Source organism: Dermacentor andersoni, chromosome 10, assembly GCF_023375885.2.
Source record: "Dermacentor andersoni chromosome 10, qqDerAnde1_hic_scaffold, whole genome shotgun sequence".
Lineage (NCBI taxonomy): Eukaryota > Metazoa > Arthropoda > Arachnida > Ixodida > Ixodidae > Dermacentor > Dermacentor andersoni.
In genome coordinates this window covers 17,695,455-17,719,888 of record NC_092823.1, presented here as the reverse complement: position 1 = coordinate 17,719,888, position 24,434 = coordinate 17,695,455, and the positions used below count along the sequence as shown (strand labels likewise).

Sequence of the window (24,434 nt, the reverse complement as noted above, 5' to 3'; positions counted from 1 at the left end):
CCCTGCCTTGGTGTCAACACAACGTATTTAGCATATTGACATGTGTACCCGTTTATCTTTCTCGGGTGAACACGTTTCACCGCTTAACAAATGTTATTATGCAGCACAGGACGCGCCTGCATGTATAGGAAGTTTCGGGAAGGTTATCAATGGTTCCATCCGCTGTCTGTCACCGAACGTTGCGTAATCTCATTGCATGTATACGCAATGCGAATAGCATAGAACTTTGTGGAAGACACGCGGGTCCCAGCGGTTACTCTGGAACATTCGACTGATCTATAAAAGCTGACGTGCTTGACCCACTGGTCAGGTTTTCGACGATCGCCGACAGTGTTCGCCACTATCGTTGTGCTATAAGTGTAGCCTGTTTTTGTGGGCACACAGTATTGCTACTGTGTTCTTTAATGTCACCACCACGTGGCAATATCATCTCAAGAAATGCTCTAGTGCTATGCTCAGGTAAGGTATCTCAAAGTCATTAAGTTAACATGCATTACTGTATCAACAAGAATAAGCAATGCACATTCATCAAACATGAGCATTTATTTCATGCACTAAAACAGATTAAGCTAACTGAATTTTTATTCCCGTCTATGAACAATAAATTACCATCAAGAAATGCTATGTACGAAAATGTAATGAATTGGCTGAAACAGAATAATACTGAAAAAAAGGTTTAAAAAATGCACCCATGCAAGGAACTAGAAGCAATGAGAACATCAGCCTGATCGAAAAAGATCAGATATTATTGTGTGCCAAACAACACTACCACACGTAGCAATCGCACAGATGATGATCTGTGGCGTTTGATGGCACAAGGGCCATCAAACACTTCTTCCACGTGTTGCAAAGAGCGCCATCAAAAATGGCAATGTTAGATGAAGTGTTGATGCCGTGGTCGATGTGTTCTTCATGGCAGATGTGGCATGGCAGTAAAAGGGCATAAAGAAGTCTGTCGCTGCAAATAGCATAAAAGATAAAGCTACTAAAATAATGACACTGACTAGTTAGTGACATGGGGTATTGCAACTGCATTTCATGAAAACATAATGTAACAAATTTAGCTATTTAGACTTTTTCGTAACATTCTTTGTATTGTTTTTTAATCCCCTTACCGCCTTTCCACAGCACATGCTAGCCAGCCGGTCTGAGAACTGGCTAACCCCCATGCTGCAACACCACCACCACCAACTGGTTAACCTCCCTGTCTTTCAGTCTATTCCTACTTTCTTCCTTCCTAATGCGACAAAATGTAAGAGGGATATCAGAGCTTCAAAAGAGCTCCTGCATACAAGGGCTATTAGTGACATGCTAAAACTACCTGGACAAATGATTTTCAGAGTGTCTGTTTCAATTAAAACTTGAAGACGATTTGTAGATTAAAAAACGGTTCATTGTTAAGAAAAAAATGAAAGGTGTACCGCTATGTTGTTGCACTATGCACAAGGGAAATACTTTTTGCTTTCTGCTTCTACTGCAGGGCATTGAATAAGTATGTGGAGGACTTGGACATCATTGCTGCACTTATTACAAGTTGAAGGATCCCTCCCAGTCAAGAGGTAAGAGTGAGTGCGGTAAGTGCGTCTTCTGAATTGGCAAACAAGTACTTCCTTGTACCATGGCGCTTTCTCACTTATCTAGTTCTCCATAGGGGTCAGTCATGTGCCTGTAGACTTCTCAAGTTCAAATTATCTGGCGAAAGCTAAGCTTAGGGCCGAAATAACAGAACCTTGAATGCATAGAAACGCATGACAGCTGGTATAGATTCTCGGCAGGGATCAAATTAACCAAAATATTGAATTAAACAGAGTTGAAATAATGGAAGTCTATTGTATTTGAGAAAAAGTCTCCAGAACTCGAACCTAATATTTTATTTCTAAACAGAATGACATGTAGCTTGCCTGGAGTCGGCCTCCTAAAAGAAAGGCTTATAGACTGTATTTACATGGCTTAATTACAGACATATCTAAATGCATGCAACATTCTTTGTAAACTGACATACACTCCACTGCAGAGCTTGTAAATGGAAAAAAACTGCCTTAAGTTACTTCGTGCACTGTGACAATGTCAGCAATGAATTATGGAAGAGAATGTCACCAGACGCACATAGAATGTCAAGATTCTTCAAAGAGAAGAGCAATCCCATAGCACTGCATATCATTTTAAAGGGGCAACACTATGGTGCAATTGGCTAAATAATAAATTGTTTTGCATGTGTTGAGACCACAAATTTGCATACATTCTGCTAAAAGTGAGCCATGCAGAATGAACCACTGGGAACCATTTGGCCAAATTTATATCTGCAACGTGCATTCACTCGGGAACTGGTGCAGCAACTGCAGCTTCCCTGAAGAAGTGTAATTCGGAACGGTACTCATTTTCATTGTTCTCTGTCAATTAAGACTCCAATAAGTAAAGTTCTTTATGCATTCAAGAAAAGTGAACATTATAAACTTTCATTTAGAGACTTCTCAAATGGAATACGAAAGGAGAAGCAACAACTATTTGATTTCCGTTTGAAGTTTGAAAATATTTGCACGGCACATCTTTGACATAATCTAGCATATTCAAGGCCACACTGCTGCCCAGTGTCAGGCATGCAGAACATAAAGAAATGTGCTGATCCATTGATTACACTGCTACGGTCTAGTTTAGAAAGGGTGAGCAAATGAAACATCTATTCCATGCACATCCAGCCAGAGGGCAAGTGTATGTTGGATAGTACTTAATTATGTAATTATAGAATTATGTTTGGCGATTGCAGCCATTGAGAACAAATTGATATTTCATAAATGCTTAAAAGAAAGGTTGCTTGGGAACATTATAGGCAAGTTTAGGAATATAAGATCACCTGGCAGATTACAGATTAAGCTTGTAGCACACTACTACGTGCCATAATGGTCCGGTCACAAGATACGTCAAGAACACGCCCAGCACACTGACGGTGCGAGCGTGGTGGAATCGGCGAAATCAGTGTTCAGCCAAGTTGAGCTGGCTCGACTAAAATATAATTTGTGGACGCCATGGGCAAGCATCTGTCTGGTTTTTCTTCTACCAAAAATTGGTCACTCGAGATCTCATGTCATCGCTCTTATCTGTGGGTGCCTCAGCTGCTTCGCTGGAGCTACCACCGCAGGGCACTTGAGCCCCGTTGTCGTCGCAATCTGACTTCTATCCAGTCAGCCATGGCCTCAAATTCTCCCGATCAAGTACTGCTGCCAGCGCTACTACCCTGCGATACCGAGGTCTCCACACTTAAGCTCCCACAGTTCTGGTCATCGGACTCAGAACTTTGGTTTTTTACAATCGAATCCTTGTTCCGTAGTTACCGCCCGAGTTCACAGCTGGAGTACTTCCACTTACTACTGATGCGATTGTTCACAATGTTCTAAACTCCCCACTTGTCCACTGCCCCTATGACAACCTTAACGCGGCGATCATCCAGCACACCTTTGAAAATGAAGCACCATTGATTACAGCAACTTCTTACAATGGAGGTGCTCGGTGAACGCAACCCTACCGACTTATTGTGTTGCATGAAAGCTTTGGCTGGAGACCTGGCCCCTTCAAGTCACAGCGCACTTCTCCATGAACCTTTCCTGCAGCGCCTTGAACTGTAGGTGCACATGATCCTGACTGCATCTTCATTCTCAACACTGGAATCTCTGGCCCAATTGGCCGACAAGATTATGGATGTTGGTTCTCTCTCCGTAGCCACAGTACATCGTCGTCCTAACGCTCCGTCCCACGGCACAGCCGCTGGCAAACGCTATGCACGTCTCTTCAAAGTTAACAAGGAGCTCGCACAGCAAGTAGCCTGACAGGTGAGGTCGCTGCCATCCGAACACGCTGGCCACGTTTTTCGTGATGGCCTTGCCGCCCAAGCCCCAGTCACTTTAACGCCATTCTCCTCCTCCTTTTAGGCTTTGCTGGTACCACCGTTGCTATGGCTCTAGCCCTGCTGCTATGTGGGAAACGGTTAGGCTGAACCCTGAAAGTGACCACTGTTCCCTGCCCCAGACCACTGTTCCCTGCCCCACCTTTCGCACGTCACCGACCACGTCAGAATAATCCGCTATCTTGTCGACACTGGCGCAGAGATTTGCATCCTTCCTCTGATGTTGGCTCAGCACCGCCATCCTCCCAACTCGCTTTCTCTTACCACAGTCAACAGATCGACCGTCCGGACCTACGGACAAAAGTTGGCGACTCTTGACATAGGCCTCAGACAGACCTTTCCCTGGATCTTTGTCATCGAAGCCGTACACCAGCCCATCATCGGAGCCAACTTTCTTTGGCACTACTATCTCATCATCGACTTGTGGCACAGCCACATCTTGGACTCCAAGATGAGCTTAGCCGTCCAAGGAGCTTCCTGTTGCGCTCCACCACTTCGGCTTCTCCAGGTGCACACTGCTAATCACAACCCTTGGTCAACTGTCCATGCCGAGTTTTCAGATGTCTTCCGACCCCCCCTCCTTTCAGTACTCGGTCGCTCACAGCATGACACATCATATCGTCATGACTGGCCCTCCCATGTCACCTCAGGCTCATCACCTCTTGCCAGATCATCAAACTGTTGCAAATGAGGAGTTTGAACACATGCTTGACCTTGGCTTCATTCGTCCCTCCTCCAGTCCTTGGGCCTCGCCACTCCATATGGTGGCCAAGGATACCTGTTACTGGTGCCCCTGTGGCAATTACGTGATCTCAACAAGGCCACTGTCCCGGACCAGTACCATATACCTGACATTCAGGGCTTTATGTCGGCACTGCATGGTTGCACCATTTTTAGCAAGGTCAACCTGATGAGAGCCCACCAGATGAATTCTGTGGAACCCTCAGATATTCACAAGACCTCAATTAGAACACTCTTCAGCCTGTTCGAATATCTTTCGATGCCTTTTGGTCTTCGTAACGTGGCCCAGACCTTTCAGCATTTCATTAACCAAGCATCACGCGGCTTGACGTGCTGCTTTGCTTATCTTCATGACATCCTCGTCTACAGCACCCCTGCCGAAGTTCATAAGCTCCATCTGCGTCAATGGCTCGCAAGACTCAGCAAGTTTGGCCTTGTCGTTAACGGTCCAAAGACCAAGGTCGGCATTACGAGTTGGATTTCTTCAACCATCACATTAACGCACATAGTATTTGTCCACTACTGACCCGCATAACATCCACCCACGAGTTTCCTCAGCCATCCACCAGCAGGCAACTGTGCGAATTCCTTGGCCTCTCGAACTATTACCGCAATGTCATTCCTCTGTGCCAATACACTGCAGCCTCTACAAGACTTTCTCTCTGGCCTCAAAACACCGAATACTCCCTGGAACGACACTGCTGAATACACGTTCAGAGGCGTGAAAGAAGCCATTGCCGGTACGACCCTCCTCGTCCACTCCAAAATGCGACGCCACAACATTTTTCGTGGTTGACCCATCAGGCACTGCAGTCAATGCAGTCTTGCAGCAGTTTGTTGCTAGTGCTTGGCAGCCCATCGCCTTCTTTTCCAAAAAGCTTGCACCGTGTGAGCGCCGCTACAGCACATTCGCCAGACAGTTGCATGCCATCAATTTGGCTGTGAAGCATTCTTAACATATTCCTGAGGGACGCTCCTTCCATGACCTTACCGGCCATAAATAAACCACTTACTTCCACCCTAGCTACAAGTAGCATCTACTATGCTCCCCGCAATATCAGACAGCTCGTCTACATTTCTGAATTCACCAGCGATATTCGTCATGTCAGCGGAAAATCCAACGCCGTTGTCGACACACTTTCAAGGTTGCGCCGCTCCCCATGCAACGGACCACAGCCGACCTGTAAACGACTTCTAGGCCATGGCTACCGCCCAGTGTTGACACCGAGCACCATTTGCTTCACATGAGATATCTGCTTCTTCACTGCGTCATGCTCCTTGTTTGTGATACGTGGACCGGACGTTTTTGTCATTATGTGCCTTGCCCATGCCACCAAGCCATCTTTGATGCCGTCCATTCTTTGGCTCATCCTGGCCTTCGCCCACCTCACTGACTTGTCACTTCTCGTTATGTGTTGCGCAGCGTCAACGTAGACGTTCGCAGCTGGTCTTGCGTGTGTGCCTCAGCTGCCAACAGTACAAAGTGCATCGCCACACTGCGACTCCTCTGAGCACACTCACGCCCCCGGACGCCCACTTCAGCCATCTGCATGTCGATAATGTTGGCCCCCTTCCTCCCTGTGGGAACCATTGCAACCTGTTAACCTGCACTGACAGATTCACCAGATGGCCTGAAGCGATGCCCCTCCTGGACATAACGGCAGAGTCGATAGTTCGAGCACTCATTACACTCTGAATTAGACGCTACTGTGTCCCTTCCACCATTATGACTGACCGTGGTTGTCAATCTGACTCAACCTTATTTGCCACTCTATCTCACCTACTCAGCGTCAATCACATCAAGACAAACTGTCACCCGATATACAATGTGATCATCGAACGTTTTCACCGCTAATTGAAGGCTTTGCTTATGGCTTCAACTCCTCCTGTATCATGGATCGAGCACGTTCCTTTCGTTATGTTTGGCATTTGCACTGCTCTTCGCAGTGGTTCTTCCACCAACACAGTCGAGCTTACGTTTGGTACAACTCTACGAGTCCCTGGCGAATTCTTCGGCGACTCGCCCATTACACCTGCTGACGTTTCCGACTATGCCTACAGTCTATGCAGCGCTATGTGTACTTTCCTCCCTCCCCCCAAATAACATTATTCCTGACGTGTATATGTCAATGCTGGCCTTGAGAACTGCACGCACATCTTTGTGTGCCATGACGCACAGCATCCTCCCTTACAACCTCCATGTGATGGTCCGTTCAAAGTACTCAAGCGTGTACCTAAAAACTTTCTTTCGCTCATCAACGGCCTGGAAAATGCGGTCTCAATCGATAGTCTGAAGCCTGCCTACTTAGACTCGGATGCTTTAGCCACTTCTGCTGTCACATTTTCTCCCAACCAGCCCAGTCCTACTTTCCGCGTACATTTCGCACCACTGCCATCTGCGCTTGGCCATTCGTCTAAGCTTACGGCTTCCTCAATAGAAGGTGGGCCCTGTAGTGCACTACTACCTGCCACAATGGTCCAGTCACAAAAGACGACAATGACACGCCCAGCATGCTGATGGTGCGCGAGCAGTGGAATCTGCAGATTCAGACTTCCGTTTAATTGAGAGAGTTCGACTAAAAATAGAATTCATGGACTCCAGGTATCAGCGTCCGTCTGGTTTTTCTTTACTCACAAGCTATTTTTAGCCCTCAAGGTTATTTGCTATAATTGGGTCTGACTATAGCCTAGGAATCGCAAAGTGAGATAAGATGGTGTGTACCGTTCGTGCATACTGCCACTACTGCCAAGTGTAATGTTTCCAGTAATGTTTCCATGACGTAGTTGATATTTTCCAGATAAAGGTATGCTTGTAAACAGATTGCAACAAAGTAATTCACATTACTGTCACTTGCTTAGCATATTTATTTTCTTATATCTCAAGCTTCTTCCAACATTGCAAGGAGGCCATTTTTGCACATATTTTATGTAGTTTATGCCCATGCCTATTTTTCGTTGTTTTGTGGTCTCCAGGACAACGAATGCCACAGGGCAACAGCAATATAACAAAAAGTGCCCTTATCAGAAGCACACAGCAGCCAGCATTCCCAACACAACACAAAAACAAGCACTCTGCAAGTCTAAGCCTCGAATAACATAGTTATGGGCCCTTACAAATATATGCACAAGGTGCCCTCTTTGCCTTTACCATGCACGAGTGAGTCCTCCTTCCACAGAATATGTGATATTATGCATCCCGGGCAATTTTTGAGTATTGTCTGCTGTCACTAATTTTTGTTGCTCAGGTGGACTGCAAGCACGACACAACTTATATGACAGCTGCAAAATGCATATTTAGTGCTGGCAGTGACTGACTGGAGTTTATTGGTGCAAGGGCCATATGTGGCCTAAGAGCACCAAGGCTATGATAATAGACTGCCATTGGTAAATGAATAATGAATATCGAGATGTGGATGAAACACGGCTGTATAGAGTCCTAAACATATTTGTTAGAAAGTGTGCAAATATGTTCGTAATAAAACCAGACTATGATACATATGCTATGTATAAATGACATGCTACGAAGAGGTGATGCACTAAAAATTTTCCTACGAGGAGCACTACTGCCTCACGAAGGCCATTAATCACAAGGGCCTGGAGGCATGTTACATACAGGTCACTACTATCGCAGAATCAGCCTCTCGTAAGAGGGTGTGGTATGAATATTGTGGGTTTATAATGGACAATAAATCGACATGTTGAAAAAATTTGAAAATTATTTATTATCAAAAATTGGTTCTGCTTGAATAAACAATACTGGATGAAAGGGAATGTGGAATCTGTATACTAGACGAAAGTGCTAGTTTCGTTGAGCTTCTGCTTCCCAACACTCCACCAAGATGTTGAGAATGGTCAGCCTCTCAGCACAGAGGGAAGCTTGACTCCCGGTCAGTAGGGAAAAATGGGTACCATATGTGTATCCTATTCTCAGTCGACAGAACATGACATCAGTTTGTCGTACTTTTGTTCCCGAAGGCCAATTTTGTATGTGCGGCTTAATTAAATGAAGTTTATTAGAGGTTTCACGGTCCGAGATGCATTGCCAAAAGTTTCGCAGCGTTCTGTGCAAGACAGGCTTGAAGTCCGTGGGAGGGATAGCTATGGTTGTGTTACAGGCTCTCATTGTTATGGATGTATCAAGTTCACCTGCAAGCATATTGCCCACTATGCCTCTGTGGCCTGGCCCCCAACATGCTACAATGTGTTGGTTAGATGCACACATAGTAGTACTCAGGCATGAGTAAAGGTCGTTGACTACTGGATTTTTATATTTCTGTAAAGACATTAAAGCTCTTACTCCAATTGGGGAGTCTGTAAATATTACAGCTTTTTATAGTTTTAATGCCTTTATGTGTTTTACAGCTGAGAGCAATGCCTAAGCCTCTGCCATAAAGATGCTCATTTCAGCATGCAGTATTGAATTCCAAGAAGGATGGTCCGACTGCATGTAAGATACACAATTAGGTGACTTTTATGCGGCGGTATAAAATTTTGGACAGGAGTACTTTGACAGGAGTTCCAGAAAGTGCATACGGATATGCATCTCTGGAGCATGCTTTGTAAGTTTGACAAATCATGTGTCGCATTCTATCAGTTGCCACAGCCACGGTGGCAACAATCTTGTTGGGTGCACATGTAGTGGGATGTTTATTTCCTCGCTCAGCTTCCTCACGTGTAGTGAAAAAGGTTTTCTCATTGAAGGTCGGTTTTGTAGTGCGGCAGACGTCAAATTATTGATGGTTTTATAACAATGGTGTTCAGGATTAGATTTCACTTTGAGGAAGTAGGTGAATCTTATCTATGTTCTTTGCAGGTGGAGTGACCATTCATTAGATTCTATGTATAAACTCTGTATAAGACTCGTTCTGAAGGTGGCTGTGGCCCGGCGAATACCTAAATGGTGAATGGGGTGCAAAATCTTCAATGCACTTGGAGCGGCAGATTGATATATTGCAGAACCATAGTCCAGATGTGACAGTATGAGGTTCCTGTACAGGTTAATTAGGCAGCCTCTGTCATCGTCCCATGTCTGCGGCTGGCAGTGACTGTAATTTCATCCTCATATAGCCTGAAACACAGCAACCTACACTTTGAAAGTGATATGCTCATAGACAGAGCATATGAATGGAGCAAGACTCATGGCTTTGCATCATGGCTCTGGTAGCGACCTGCATAACGCACTTTCCTAGGAGTTCCTTGGTCTCAGCAATGTGGTCACCAGCCAAACGGGATTCATCAAACCCATAGCTGTCAAACATGTCTCGCCCTGGTGTCGCCACACTCCGTCCGAGGCAACTGTGGGCCTGAAGAAGCGATTCGTCGCAGTAGGGCAGGAAAGGCTGGCTGGTCGCTTCCTCCTCTAGCCAATCGTAACAGTACATACGTGCAGCTATTCAATGAACCTTTCATGCCGACGTGGGACACTGTAGGTGCACGACTGGGTAAGTACTGCTGTTTGAAGAAATTCCTTGATGCCAACTAGGAGCACTGGGTATGTACCACTAGCTCGGTAACGGTCTTGAATGAATCTTTTTGATGCCAACTAGGTTTACTAGGTATATGCCAAGAGGCGTGTGCCACTATACAATGACGAATTGAACCCACGTCACAAAACTTTGCATCACAAGGACAACAACATGGAATGTATGACCGAGTCAACAAAAAGCATGTGCGCTTGAAGACTACTTGATTGAAGTTGGGCACGAAAGTTGCAAATAAATGCAGCGTGAATATGCGGCACATAGAAGCGCAAAAAACTAACCAAGCAACATACAAGTGTATGATATTTGTGATGAGCGAAGCATCGTTCGGTTACCTCACAATCCCGGCTGATTCTTTGAAGCCAGACGTTCCTCCGTGCCGAATCTCGCTTGGCAGATGGAATACAAAATAGTCGCTTGTGGTCCCTTTCACTTGTGCTGCACCTAAAGGCACAGCAATGCGGCATCATGAACATGGAACTATGCTACAAAAGCACGAAGGAGGCGCGAAATGTGCCGCATGGTTACGCCGCTCACTGTGTTTGGCACCGCAATGGTGGCACAAGCAAACAACAAGCAAGAAAAAAGCACGAGTGAGCGCATGACATTCGGCCAATGGGAGGGCCGAGCATTAAGGGAAAGCGCAGGGGGCAGGACGGCAGCCATCTTCAAAGCATGGAGCTACTTTTCATTTTTCTTTAGAGGCTTCACACGATGGGGCACTGCTCCTATATATGTGGAAACGTGTCACACTCGAAGGGCAGTGACTTGGTTGGATCAAAATGCGTGAGCATTCTGACATTTTGAAGGGCTTCCTTAGATTGTTCCAAGGACTGTTGCTGCTTTGATGAGCATTTCAAATGGTAATCCTTTCTCAGAAGGTTCCACAACGAAGCCAGGATCATTGCCATGCAAAGCAGCAAATTGCTATAATTGAGCAGACCAATCTATGAATGCAGCTTGCTCACACTTTTCTGACTTGGCGCTTTCATCACAGCTTCCACTGGATGAAGTCCATAGCTGGTGATCTTGTGTCCCAGATACAATACCTTCGGCTTCATGAAGGAACACTTATCCTTGCACATTTTGATGCCACATTCACAGAAATGCTGGAGCACTGCCTTGAGATTCATCCACTGTTGAGTTTCTCTTCCACCACCAGGAAGTCATCCATATATGCTTGTACGCCTGTTGGAATGCCAAACATATTTTCCATGGTGTACTGAAACATAGCTGGAGCGAATGACACTCCATAAGTTGGGTGGTTGAAGGAAAGCAACCCTTTGTGGGTATTGATGGTCATCAACTTCTTTCCCTTTTCATCCAATGGAATGTGGTCATAGGCATCATGCAAGTCTACAGTGCTGTAGACGTCTCCCTTGCGCACTGCAGCAAAAATACCATCGATGACTGGAAGCAGATTCTGTTCAGTGACGCATGCTGCATTCAGAGTTAGCTTGTAGTTGCCACAGATCCGTCTCTCTTGCGCACTGGCACAATTGGCATAGCCCCTTCTCAGTGAGCGACAGGAGAAAGCACACCTGATTTCACTAGCCTTTCCAACTTTTCAGTCACCTTGTTTCACAGGTGATTACAATCCCTTGCGCACTGCAGCAAAAATACCATCGATGACTGGAAGCAGATTCTGTTCAGTGACGCATGCTGCATTCAGAGTTAGCTTGTAGTTGCCACAGATCCGTCTCTCTTGAGCACTGGCACAATTGGCATAGCCCATTCTCAGTGAGCGACAGGAGAAAGCACACCTGATTTCACTAGCCTTTCCAACTTTTCAGTCACCTTGTTTCACATTGCATACAAAAGTGGTCTCACCTTGACGGTGTTAGAAGTTTGAAACGGCTTCTCCTTTGACATAGAAGAGAACGAGCAGAGCCTTGAACAGGCCTTGTTCTGGCAGGAAGACATTTTGATACAGCATTTCTTCGAGGTCCTTGTCATCTCGTCCGCTGGTACTGCTCAGGAGCTGGACTGTAGCACCTGCTCTGTTTATGGCTCGAGTGAGGTTGTGACCACATAAACATGGCCGTGAATGATAAATTATGGTCATAGAGGCAGCATCTTGCAATTGCAGGAAACTGTAAGCGTAAACTTTCCAGCGATAGCCAAAGTCCCCGGAAGCAGGATAACCTCAAGTCTGTCTTCTGGGTTTCAGACAACATTGAGCAGTGTGTACTGTAGACATCACAGGGAATGACACATAATGGTGCACCAAAGTTTATTTTCATTCATGCCTCCACAGAAGAACATGTGCTGCACGGGACGTATAAATTCGTTATTCAGCACCGATGCTTGGCTTTTGGCAATAACGAACAGCTGAGAAGAACACGCCTCGATTCTGTTCAGGTTTCCAATTAAAGCGAAGGTGTTCCAATTCTTGCCACTTAGCCTACACAGATTACAATCCCCTTCCTGTCAAACTCGAAGCGCTTTGCATTCTTGAACTTGCAAGCTTGTTCAGAGTGTTTTGTTTCCGTTCCTTCTCCACTCTTTACTTTCTTGCCTATTTGTGCTTCGTGCTGGTTGCCTATCAGCTTATGCAGTTTGGTTCGGTCTTGACATCAACAGTCTTCACGAGCATGGTGGCTTTACCCACAACTCCTACTGCCAGCACCATTCTCTCAGCTTCCTTCAACGTCAAGCTCCCAAGAGAAACCATTGCTTCCTGTAACATATTGTTCCGGATTCCACATACAATCTTGTCCCATAGCATTAAGTCCAACATGTCCCCAAAGTTGGATTTGTCAGCTTGTCGTTGGAGCATGACAGTAGATTGCTGGGATTTGTCTTCATTTTGGACACAAGTAAGATATCTGAAGCTTTCCGCAATATCACTGGGCTTGAGCTCTTAAAAGCCTTGCATAATTTTTCAACAGCCTCTTTGCACGTGAACTAGTTCACCTTACAAGAACATCACCCAATGAGGACTTCAGTTCACTTTGATTTGAGAGCCGAGACAAGAAGCATTCTCTTCAGGGCATGATTTGCAATACTGTTACCTTTGAAGTAGAACTCCATGCGAATGATGTATGAAGTCCACTTAATGTCCTTGCCGTCGTCAAATGTGGTATTTCTTATGACCCTGCTCAAGCAGCAAAGCCCTTGCTTTTCAAAATGTTTGTACATTTCTCACTGCCATTGCTACACCATGCCTGAGGGCTGAGAACGCAGTATCCAAGACACAGCAAACGTAGGCTACCAGAGCAAGGATTGTTTATTTTGTGGCAGTTGTTTCTTAATAGCCACCCATCAAAATCAGGCAAACAAATAGAATCAAGTAAAACTCGACGCATGCATAAACAAGCACTACCACGGACTAGCATGAAGCTATGCACGCATACTGGCAGCATAGTTTGCATTGTAAAGGTTTACTAGATGCATAAAAATACTCAAGTAGCAATGATGAAGGCATCCCACAGCTTGATATTTGTCTAACACAACCTCTTTAACACTTGCAAAGCGCTCTTGAATGAGAAAATGTGCTGTTTCCAAAAAAGATCTCAAAGCAGAGGTAGCATTGAAAGGGTCACTTGCCCTTGTGACGCCTCAGGTGCTTAGTTAGGTTGCTTCTACATGCAAAGGTCTTATGGCATAAGTGGCACTGAAATGGCCTCTCACCTGTGTGAGTGCGGAGATGATCTCTCAGAGTGCACTTTAGCGAGAAGCTCTGAGGGCATGAAGGGCACTGAAATGGCCTCTCGCCTGTGTGGATATGCAGGTGACCAGTAAGAGTGTGCTTAAGTGAGAAGCTCCGAGGGCATGAAGGGCACTGAAATGGCCTCTCGCCTGTGTGGATACGCAGGTGATCAGTAAGAGTGCGCTTAAGTGAGAAGCTCCGAGGGCATGAAGGGCACTGAAATGGCCTCTCGCCTGTGTGGATACGCAGGTGATCAGTAAGAGTGCACTTAAGTGAGAAGCTCCGAGGGCATGAAGGGCACTGAAATGGCCTCTCGCCTGTGTGAATGCGGAGGTGTACATTGAGATGAGTCTTTTGTTGGAAGCTCCGAAGGCATGAAGGGCACTGAAATGGCCTCTCGCCTGTGTGAGTACGCAAGTGCACATTGAGACGACTCCTTACTGAGAATCTCTGAGGGCACAAATGGCATTCGAATGACCGCTCGCCTGTATGGACGATGGTGTGTGCTTTCAGATGACACATACTATCAGTCTTATAGTCACAGAAGTTACAGTGGTGACGGCGTCCCTTAGGTGACTTGTCACTTTTCGTAATTGCAGCTTGACAGCTGGAAGGCCTCGATGCTGCAAAAACAAATTAGAACAGGTTACCATAGTAATGCTTTTGATTTGAAAACAAAATTGTAATTATGAAATGCCAATGAAAAAACACAACGTACTAATACTGACAATTGCTTTTTTCTTCACTGAAGAAATACCGATTGTAATTTCAGATTAGACCAAACATTTGCTGAATATGAATTTTCCAATGTATAAGTCACTTTTCTATAAATCGCACCCCCCTCAAAACGGCAGTTTTTCTTAACAAAATAGTGTATGAGTTGCACCAGTGTATAAGATGCACCAGTTCAGTTGGTAAGCAACTTAAATAAAAAAACAATATGATGACATTTCACTTCCTGAATGCAGGTCATGCGCAAGCATGATATTTTACGTATTTCTGCCATCATGGTCGCTGCGATCTACCGTATGAAGTCCAAGGGCAATAACATCGTCCCTGTGCGCTATCTATGCTGTATGTGCGACTGAAAGTGTGCGACAGTGAGTCGCATCGTGCACAAAGGTGGAAAGCAGGAAAGCGGACAGAGGAGGAAGGCATGTACTGTGGTAGCAACTGTGTAGATTGTGCAACGACATGCGCGTATCTTGAAAGTGATCTGCAGATGCGACGACTTCGGAGTCGGTTGACTTGTGGACTTCCATCACTCATGTTGCTGCTCCATCCTTCTCGCACAGTGTGCTTTCCCAACTCTATCACAAAAAGAACCCGGTACCGCCATAGCGCGCATACAACCTGTACAAACTGCCAGAGGAGGTCAACCCAGTGAGTCACTGGAGGCCATAGCATCCAATACAATTTTGACAACTGTTTACTTCAAAAAAAAAAAACAGGAAAGAAACAGGAAAGTGCCATATACAAGTTGCACCGGTGTATAAGACACACCAACGAAAATTTCCAAAAGAAAAACAACTTATAGACTGGGAAATACGTTATGTGTGATTGCTTAGTTTCGAGTTACGGCAGCCAAGTTCAGTGAATTTGTTTCTTCAAACAGTGGTGTAATTAAGACCTATTGCCTGTAATAAGTAAACTTGCAAGTGCGATCACTCAACTTGCCTTGGAGCACAAGACACAATCAAATGCTAAAGGTGCCGAAAGATTACATCTTACAAGTGCAAGAATTAAAACATCACCAAAAATTGAAAAGGCACATGCATTCAACAAACACTGCAACTTTTAAACTGAGGCAAATTGACCAAACTGAATTTGTAATCCACATTAAACAGTGAATACTATTAAAAGAAATGCTTACATGCAAACATAATGAAAAGGCTGAAACAGTATAATAACCAAAGAAAGCGCCAAGGAAGAACCTACAGGAATAAAATATGTGAGCGTAGCAGAAAAATATCGATCATATTGTGTAGATCAGTAACACTACTGGAGGGACCAGTCACAAAGAAGCAGGAAGGTTTACAATGTACAGTCACGAATAAAAAGTAACATTGCATATTATCAAGATGGTAGATGGTAGGGGCCACAACATGACGCTCTTCATCCATCAGTGACATACACCTAGAGACAGAAAGAGGACGGCAAAGTGTTATCAACAATGAAGAGAAGCTCAGGCATGAAACATTAGGCCAAGAACATTACAACACACAATGTAGTTGTGAGCTGCATAATTACAAGTAGTTCATGGTTTAATATAGTGGTTAAATAGTTGTTTTCTGAGCTATTTACTATATAACACATAGCAAAGTAAATTTCTGTGTGCAACACATGGTAACCTGTCCCAGCGTTTTTCTGAAACTGGTTTCTACTTGCACTGTACACACCCCAAATCTAAACGCACAACCAAGCTCAATGGCAAGATGCTGCAATACTGTTCATGTACATTTTCATAACTTGAGCTGTTTCAACACGAGACATTTTGTATTGCTAAGCACAAACAATGTCAATGACGTTAACAGATGCATTCATAAATGAGGTAAACTGAAGAAATAAATTATGCTAACCTCGCACAGAAGCTAAGTTCAACATCTCTTCTTGCATTGCTTGCATGATCTGGCTTAGCTCAGTGCAAGTACCGCGATCAGTAAATTCTGGAGAATGCAACTAATCATCTGCCATAGTATGCTATTGCCCTGTTACCCCTCAAAAAGTACAAGATGGGAGGCATTGTACAGCTTAATGTAGACTATGTGCGAGGTGTTCGTCTGGAACTCCATCGTCTATCTCATTGTGTGACTTAGCTGATTAAGGAGAGGTGCAAGTCGAAAAACTATTTTTGTTTAAAAAATAATGTTTCTAGATTTTTATTCTATATTACGCTTCAACATCATATTTCTACATGCAAGAATGCTAAGACATTTCCCCAGCAAGAATATTGCGAAAAATGAATCTAATGGGGGCATCGCAGCTGTAGGAGCTTCATATTTCCATTCATGCCCTACAAATGAGGTTTGCAACAACCATAGATATATTGGTGACATCACAAGCTTTCCTGGTGCAACAACAAACGAGCACTGGCACTGGCTGAGTCGACACCAGCGGATTCTTCACTTTTCACCAGTGCTTAAGCAAAGGCTGTGCTTCTTACATATGAGAGGATGATGTGCAAGAATGTGGTGCTTTGCTGTATACTGCACAAGATCCAAAACACGACAAATAATTTCAACCACCAGCAATTGCCTTCATGCTGTGGAGACAGTCACTTCTAAAGCCATACTGTTGTAGAACATAAGTTTTGAGGAGGTTCTACAGGAGTTGGTAATCATGGCAACTCGGCAACTATTAGCTCTGGGAAACCAAAGAGACAAGAACCAAATAATTCAGTGGAATGCATTTTATTGCTAAATGCTTTCATCGAAGTACAGCAAAGAAAGCCCACTTGAAGAGCGAAGCTCACAAGGGTTATCAGGATACCACCAACACAGCAGGAAAATGTTAAACTGCAAAAGACTGTTCTGCGTTCTCGGCAAATTTCATGCAATAAATAATATGCAACAGTAATACCAAGTTTATGGGCTTTCACCTTCATTTTCATCTTTCTTTTCAATCTTTGTTGCTTCAATCATTCATTGTTTTTACTAGTACTTGTGAACAAAAGATGTTTGTAGTTAGCAAGGCCCAATCGAAACCAAATTTTGTGTGCACATGTACAAGAATTCCGAGGTTGCACGTGTCTTGCAATCATTGTATTGTTTAAAGATACCAATTATGAATGCTCTTGATAACTACATGTATGATTAAATTTTTTACTTAGACGATACAGTTAGAAGAAAAGGATTTTCTTGGCTGATTTTAAATATTCTTTAATAAACTGTATATAGAAATTATAAAAAATCTCTCCTAGGCTCCATTTTAAGCCAGAACCTTGCACATTTTTCCATTCCAGGGAGCACACAATAATAATGTTCAAGTTGATATCAGGTCCTTATGAAGCTGTATAGGTTCAGATTCGTGTTAAAATAATAAATCTTTATTCGTGTGTACCTTTTATTGGCTGCCTAGCAGTAAGGTAAGCATTAATGTGGACTTGCAGGCTGCAATAGAATCTTTAAATGAAGTGTTTATGGTTGTCTCTGAAGTCTTTATTCACCAGAATATTACTAGTGCCAGCGCAAACTTCAACATTATGGCATCAGTGCATCAGCTGATACAATGTTAATGATATGGGATTCTTACTCCTTTTATTAAATGGTACGGACACGAACCTGCAAGAAGAAAATACTAGAATAGTTGTTTATGAATTTACATAGATATGCTCAGTCTATGGGCATCTTGCGCTGGAGTTTGAGGTATAGTAGCGGCGCCTGGTGGCGGCGCACTAAACGTTATTAGGGTAGTATCGGCTTGGGTAGTATTGAGCTCTGGCTGTGGCGAAGTACGTTTCTAGCCCGAGTTTTGCGTCGATTTGCACTTTTTTCTGCCCTGTTGCGATTGTGAAAAGGCTTGTCACTTCTCACAGACCTCGCCGACCACGCTGCGAGCTAGCCACAGCCTATAGTTTTAACGAAAACGGACTCTCCATGAGGCGTAATGCTGGAAGCAGAAGGAATAGGCGACACCGATCCGGAGAGACCTAGCTGAGCCTTGAAAAAGCGTCACCATCGTTACTTCTGCGTCGTGGGATCCCATGAACAAAAAGGCCTGAATCCCAAATACAGATTCTACCGTTTTCCTTCTAGTTCTCGCGAAGCGGAGCGTCGGGCGCGCTAGATAGTTGCAGTTCGTCGTGCTGGATAAACGAAACTTCGTGCCATGCTGACTGCTTCGCCTGTCTCGAAGCTTGCTTGATTATCTGCGTTCTAAAATTTGGTCGTTTGCACCTACAGTCCCGACGGCAGACCAACATAGCAGCAGGCATGGCTCGTGATTCACGATTCGAGACCTGGCCACAGTGGCAATTAACAATTCGACTAGTGCGAAGTGGTGAAGTGACCAGGTGTGTGCAAATGACCACAAATGGTCGGGCTGATTCGGTGGCAATTCGCTACCCCACAACGAGCAGCACAGGTTAGAGAGTTAAATTTGCTCATCCTTGACCTCAAGCTAGCACGTTGAGGCAGCGCAGTAAGGTAGTAGTGATTGCAGCACATCGATGTTCGAGCGCTGTCATTCAAAGCTTCATCAAGCGAGCAGTGCACGAGCTCGTGCTGCAGCGCGATTTGCGCATACATTACTGCGAGCTCATCAGTTATCTGTCAGTTGCTAAAGGGACAGATGGCCGCTACTACATTGCAGGCATAACTACTTGTATAGCGCATGCAGTCAACAAAGATTGCAGGAGGCCCACCGTTTCGCGGCATGTCAAAAGACCGCTGCCGTCGCAGTGCTTACGATTGTGCGCTCGAGCAGTTTGTACAGCGCGGCATGCTGAAAGACCGCTGCCGTCGTGGCATGTACCGTCGTGCGCTCGAGCAGTTCCGTACACATGATGTCTGCTTATCGCTGCTGTGAATTCATCTATAGCAAGAATTTCCTCACATTTGTGCGCCTGAATCTAGCAGCGTGCAAACCTTACCTGAAGTTCAACTTCGTACGCAACTTGCTTCACTTGCGATTGACACCGCGCTGAAACCTCGCCGCTTATTTCTTAAACGGCGTACACGTATTCGCCGTTACATAATTTATTGCCTTTACGCAGCGTGCCACCCCTGAAGAAATCTTCAGCGCCTGATATTCGCTGCAAGCCATGGTACAACAAAACCGAAAGTGGCAGGTCCATACTGTAAATGTACTTTCCGAAGCAGACGACAGAGCTTGGTACTACCCAGTTCAGGACAGAGGGCGCTTTTTAGCACCATTTTCACAGCACCCCCTGGGCAATGCAAGAGGCCCATGCACGTATTACCAAGTGTAAGTGATGACTGTTCTGTGTTGCGAAATGAACAGTATGCAATAGTTGCCTGCAGTGCTAACAGTAATATACCGCTATAAAAACGCATACACGGAAGAAATAATGCCTGTGCTCAATACGTACCATTCCAGGGAGCACACAGAAATAATGAGATAAAACGTTGAGAACCTATTATCATATCTTTAAAAAAAGAATAAATTTTCTCTTGTGCATGAATTCCATCTAATTAATTTTAATAAAAAAACGAATATTTGATGTATTTCAGGGAAATATTAGCAGAGAAAGATGAAGCGCCAGCGCCAGCAGTACTGTCAGTAGTGTAGTTGTACCAATGTAGAAAGGGAGTAGGCATATGCCCATTAACCCCTGTCTAGAAACTTAAATTGCCAATAAATATTTGTCATAGCAAAACTTAAATTGCTCATTAATAGTTGTCATACCAAGTGCATTCAATGGCAATAACAAGCAAACTTCCAAGTGCAATCGCTCAGATTCTCTTGGAGCAGTCAACAGCGCATAAACAGCATACGAAACTGAATAAGTTGATTACATGCTATAAGTCCAAGCATGGAAATATAGTAAGCCATCATTAACTCGAACACTGATACCTCAAAATATCGGCTAAGTTGAAAATTTTCCTCGGCTTGGTGTCAACCCCCTGTATTTTTCATTTCTCTAGAGATCCTGTTGTGTAATACTCAGGAGAGGTATCTCGAATCTCTGAGTTAACAGGGTTTTACTGTATCAACAAGAATAAACAATGCAAAGTCATCTAACACGATAATTTATTTAGTGCACTAAAACAGGTTTAACTAACTGAATTTGTATTCCAGGATATGAACAACCAATTACAACAAAGAAATGCTAGGTGCAAAAAGATAATGACATACTGCCGATTCATTTGGCAGTAGTTGCCCGATTTTGACATGGCCCCGATTCAAATGCATGCACACTTTCTATGTTTGCAAAGTAGAACACGGACGTAGAAATGACATTAAAGCTCCTTAAGAAAGTAGAAATCTAATGCGTGCCCAATTTTTTGGTAAGAAAAATTGGTGCACAATGGCGCCCGGCTTTTTAAAGAGGGCTTCGCCATGCAGTTTCATAGAGTTATCTTCGCATTAATACAGCCGCGTTTTGTGGCAAAACATACAAATTCTGCAAATGCTGTTTTGGTTTATTGTGCGATTGCAGCGTGCAGGCAATTTCCGGCTCAATTTTATTCTCAAGAATGAAGGTAGGCACGCATCAGAATCGGCTAATTACTGTATTAGGACATTGTGAGCTAGGCTTATTGCTTGACAATTTTCTTGGAGAGAGAAAGAAAGTGGCACTTTCGAGTAGCGATGATGTGTGTTCAAAGGCACCACTTCCTTCTAAGGTCCATCAAGACAGACGCTGCTACTAGAGGGGTCATTATTGGGGCCTCAGTAGGGGTCAGTCGCCCGCCTGTTCACATGTCAAGTTTGAATTATCCGGCGATAGCTAACCTTAGGATCGAAATAATGGATCTTTGGGAGCATACAAATACATGGACGTTGGTCAGGACTCTCGGCAGGGTTAGAAATAACCAAAAATTGAATGAACCGGAGCCGAATTAAACCCGTCCATTGTGTTCAAGAAACCATTCTCAAAAAGTCAAATCTAATATTTTATTTGTAAACACAATGAACTATAGCTTGCTTCGAGCTCAGTTAAAAATAAAAGGCTTATAGATTGTATTTACATGGCTCAACTACAGACATATCTAAATGCATGCAACATTGTTTGCAAACTGACATACATTACACTGCAGAGATTGTAAATGGAAACCAACTGCTTTAAGTTATTTTGTGCACTGTGACTATGCCAGGAATGAATAACAGAACAGCATGTCACCCAGTGCACGTAGAATGTCGAATTCGTTCAAGAAGACAAGAGCAATGCTATAGCTCTGCATATTGTTTTAAAGGGGCAAGACCATCGTGCGATTGGGCAAATAATAAATTGTTTTGCCTACGTCGAGACCACAAATTCGCATACAGGTTGCCTAAAAGTGAGGTATGCATAATGAACCACAAGGAAGAATTGGGCAGAAACTATATCTGCAACGTGCATTCAATCAGGAAGTGGTGCAGCAACTGCAGCTCCCCTACAGAAGTGTCATTAAGAACGCCACTTAATTTCATTGTTTTCTATCGATTAAGACTCCCCCAATAAGTGATGTTTTCCAGATATTCAAGAGAAGTGAATATTCAGACTTTGAAGTAGTGGCTTCTCAAACAATACGAAAGAAAAAAAAGCAACAACTATTTGATTTGCATTACAAAATTTTGAATATTTACATGGTAGTAATAAATATCTTTGAAGTATTCTCCCATTTTTCAAGTCAAACTGTTGTCCAGTGCCAGGCATGTAGAATGTGAAAGAATGTGCTGATCAATTGATTACACTACCACAGTCCAGTCTAGAAAGGGTGACCAAATGAAACATCTATTCCATGCACATCCAGCCATAGCCCAAGTGTTTGTTGGGCATGAGTTTGAGTGTCAATGACGTAAATATACGGCGCTGCGAACAAGTCCAAAAATGGTCGATGCCGTATATTTATGGTGCCGTCTGTATGTTTAATGAATGAATGAATGAATGTTTGGTTTTTATTGGCGCAAGGGCCAGTAATGGCCAAAGAGCGCCAAGCCAGTGTTGATGAATTCGCAATGTAGTTATGAGTTCAATGAGCTTGATGTGACGTGGCTGTAAAGGGGCCTTAAAAATAGTCGCTCTAGAGTGCGTAAAATCTATGTGTTATAAGATTATGTCGATGATAATAACATGTTCAATGAGAAATAAAGTGCGTCGTGAGAGAATGATGCATTATAAAAGATCTGTGAGATGGTAAAATTACCTGGAGCACTACTGCCTCGCCAGAGCCCTTGAAACACAAGGGCCTGGAGGCATGTGCTATACAGTATGACTTCACAGCGGCATCCTCTCAAGAGAGGAAGCGCTACGAATGTATGGGACTAATAACGTGTAGGACAACATCTCTGAGGAAACCTAGGACAGTGTTTGTATCAAAAAGCGGTTCTGGACCGAGAAACATTACTGGGTGAAGGGGAATGTGCTGCCGGTATGCCAAAGAAAAATGTCTCCTTCTCTCAGATTCGGCTTTCCGACACTCCAGGAGAACGTGGAGCACGGTGAGCCTCTCCCCGCATCTGCCACATGTTGGAGGGTCATTTCCGGTGAGTAAAAAGTTAAGGGTGCCAAATGTGTGTCCTATTCTAAGACTACAAAATAGGACATCTGTGCGCCGTGATTTTATTGCAGAAGGCCAGAACCCTAATTGTGGCTTTATTACGTGCAGCTTATTATTTGTTTCCCTGTCCCACAAGCGTTGCCAGTAGTTTCGCAGTTTCCTGCGCAAGAAGGGCCTCAGATCTGTGACAGGGACTGCAGCAGTAGGATGAGCAGAATACGATGCAATTGATGTGGCCATCTGGTCCGCCAGAACGTTACCTCCGATGCCCCTATGACCCGGCACCCAGCATATGATGACATGCTGGTTACATATATATGATTTACATAGGACGGAATATAGTTCATTGATTACTGGATTTTTGTGCTTACAAAATGACATCAAAGCCTTCACAGCGCTTAGGGAGTCCGTATATATAACAGATTTTTTCAGATTTGTTCTCCTTATATGCTTTACAGCCGACAGTAGTGCATAGGCCTCAGCCGTAAAGATGCTTGCTTCCGGATGCAGTACATCGGATTCCAAAAAGCATGGGCCGACTGCTGCATAGGACACCCCTCGCGTGACTTCGATGCATCTGTGTAGAACTTCGTGCAAGAGTGTTTGTATTGGAGTTCCCGGAAATGCATTTGTATTTCAATCTCTGGAGCGTGTTTTGTAACTTGCATAAAAGATATATCGCATTGTATCATCTGCCACTCCCAAGGAGGTAGCAGCTTAGCTGGAGGCATTAGGCAATGTCTGAGTGGGACATCCATTGCAGCGCTAAGCTCCCTCACACGAAGTGAGAAGGGCTGTCTTACAGAGGGACGATTACAGAAGAGTGTATCATATGTCATATCGTTAAGGGTATTAAAACACGGATGTTGAGGATTAGAGTGGACTTTCAGGAAATATGTTTGGCTGATGTATGTTCTCTGGAGATGGAGTGACCACTCATTTGATTCGACATACAAACTTTCAATGGGACTTGTTCTGAAAGCGCCAGTGGCCAGTCTAATTCCTAAATGGTGAACCGGATCTAGCATCTTTAGCGCGCTCGGGGCTGCAGAGTGATAAATCACGGCACCGTAGTCCAATCGTGATCGAATGAGGCTTTTGTGAAGATTCATCAAACATTTTCTGTCGCTGCCCCATGCTGTATGGGATAAAATTTTCAGTAAGTTCATTGTTTTTAAGCATTTCACCTTGAGATATTTTATGTGTGGAATAAATGTTAGTTTAGAGTCAAGTATGACACCTAGGAACTTGTGCTCTTTGTTCACAGGGATTTGCTGGCCATACATTTGGATATCGGGATCTGCAACGAGGCCTCTCTTTCTTGTGAAAAGCACACAAGAACTTTTGTTCGGGTTCACTTTAAATCCATTTTCGTCTGCCCATTTAGATACTTTGTTCAAGCCCTGTTGTACTTGCCTCTCACACACTGCAAGGTTGCAAGATTTGAAACCTATTTGTATATCATCTACGTAAACAGAATAAAAAATGGCTGGCGGTAA

General features: G+C 44.1%; 2 long non-coding RNA genes across 4 annotated transcripts in view; one reads left to right on the top strand and one right to left on the bottom strand.

Annotated features, from left to right (window-relative positions):
* Positions 1–24,434, bottom strand: part of LOC129381902 (uncharacterized) — a 60,084-nt gene that overhangs the window by 7,104 nt on the left and 28,546 nt on the right. Inside the window, exon 3 of the long non-coding RNA XR_011890606.1 lies at positions 14,257–14,394. This is a non-coding gene — a long non-coding RNA (uncharacterized lncRNA). The remainder of the gene's footprint in view (positions 1–14,256; positions 14,395–24,434) is intronic.
* LOC129381903 (uncharacterized) lies at positions 379–24,434 on the top strand. Of its 3 annotated transcripts, none has more exons than XR_008610007.2 (3): positions 379–1,559; positions 22,839–22,921; positions 24,203–24,434. It is a non-coding gene; the product is annotated as an uncharacterized lncRNA (long non-coding RNA). The 3 variants fall into 3 exon arrangements; XR_008610006.2 differs by lacking the exon at positions 379–1,559 and adding an exon at positions 18,908–19,696; XR_011890607.1 differs by lacking the exon at positions 379–1,559 and having other exon boundaries at positions 22,027–22,921.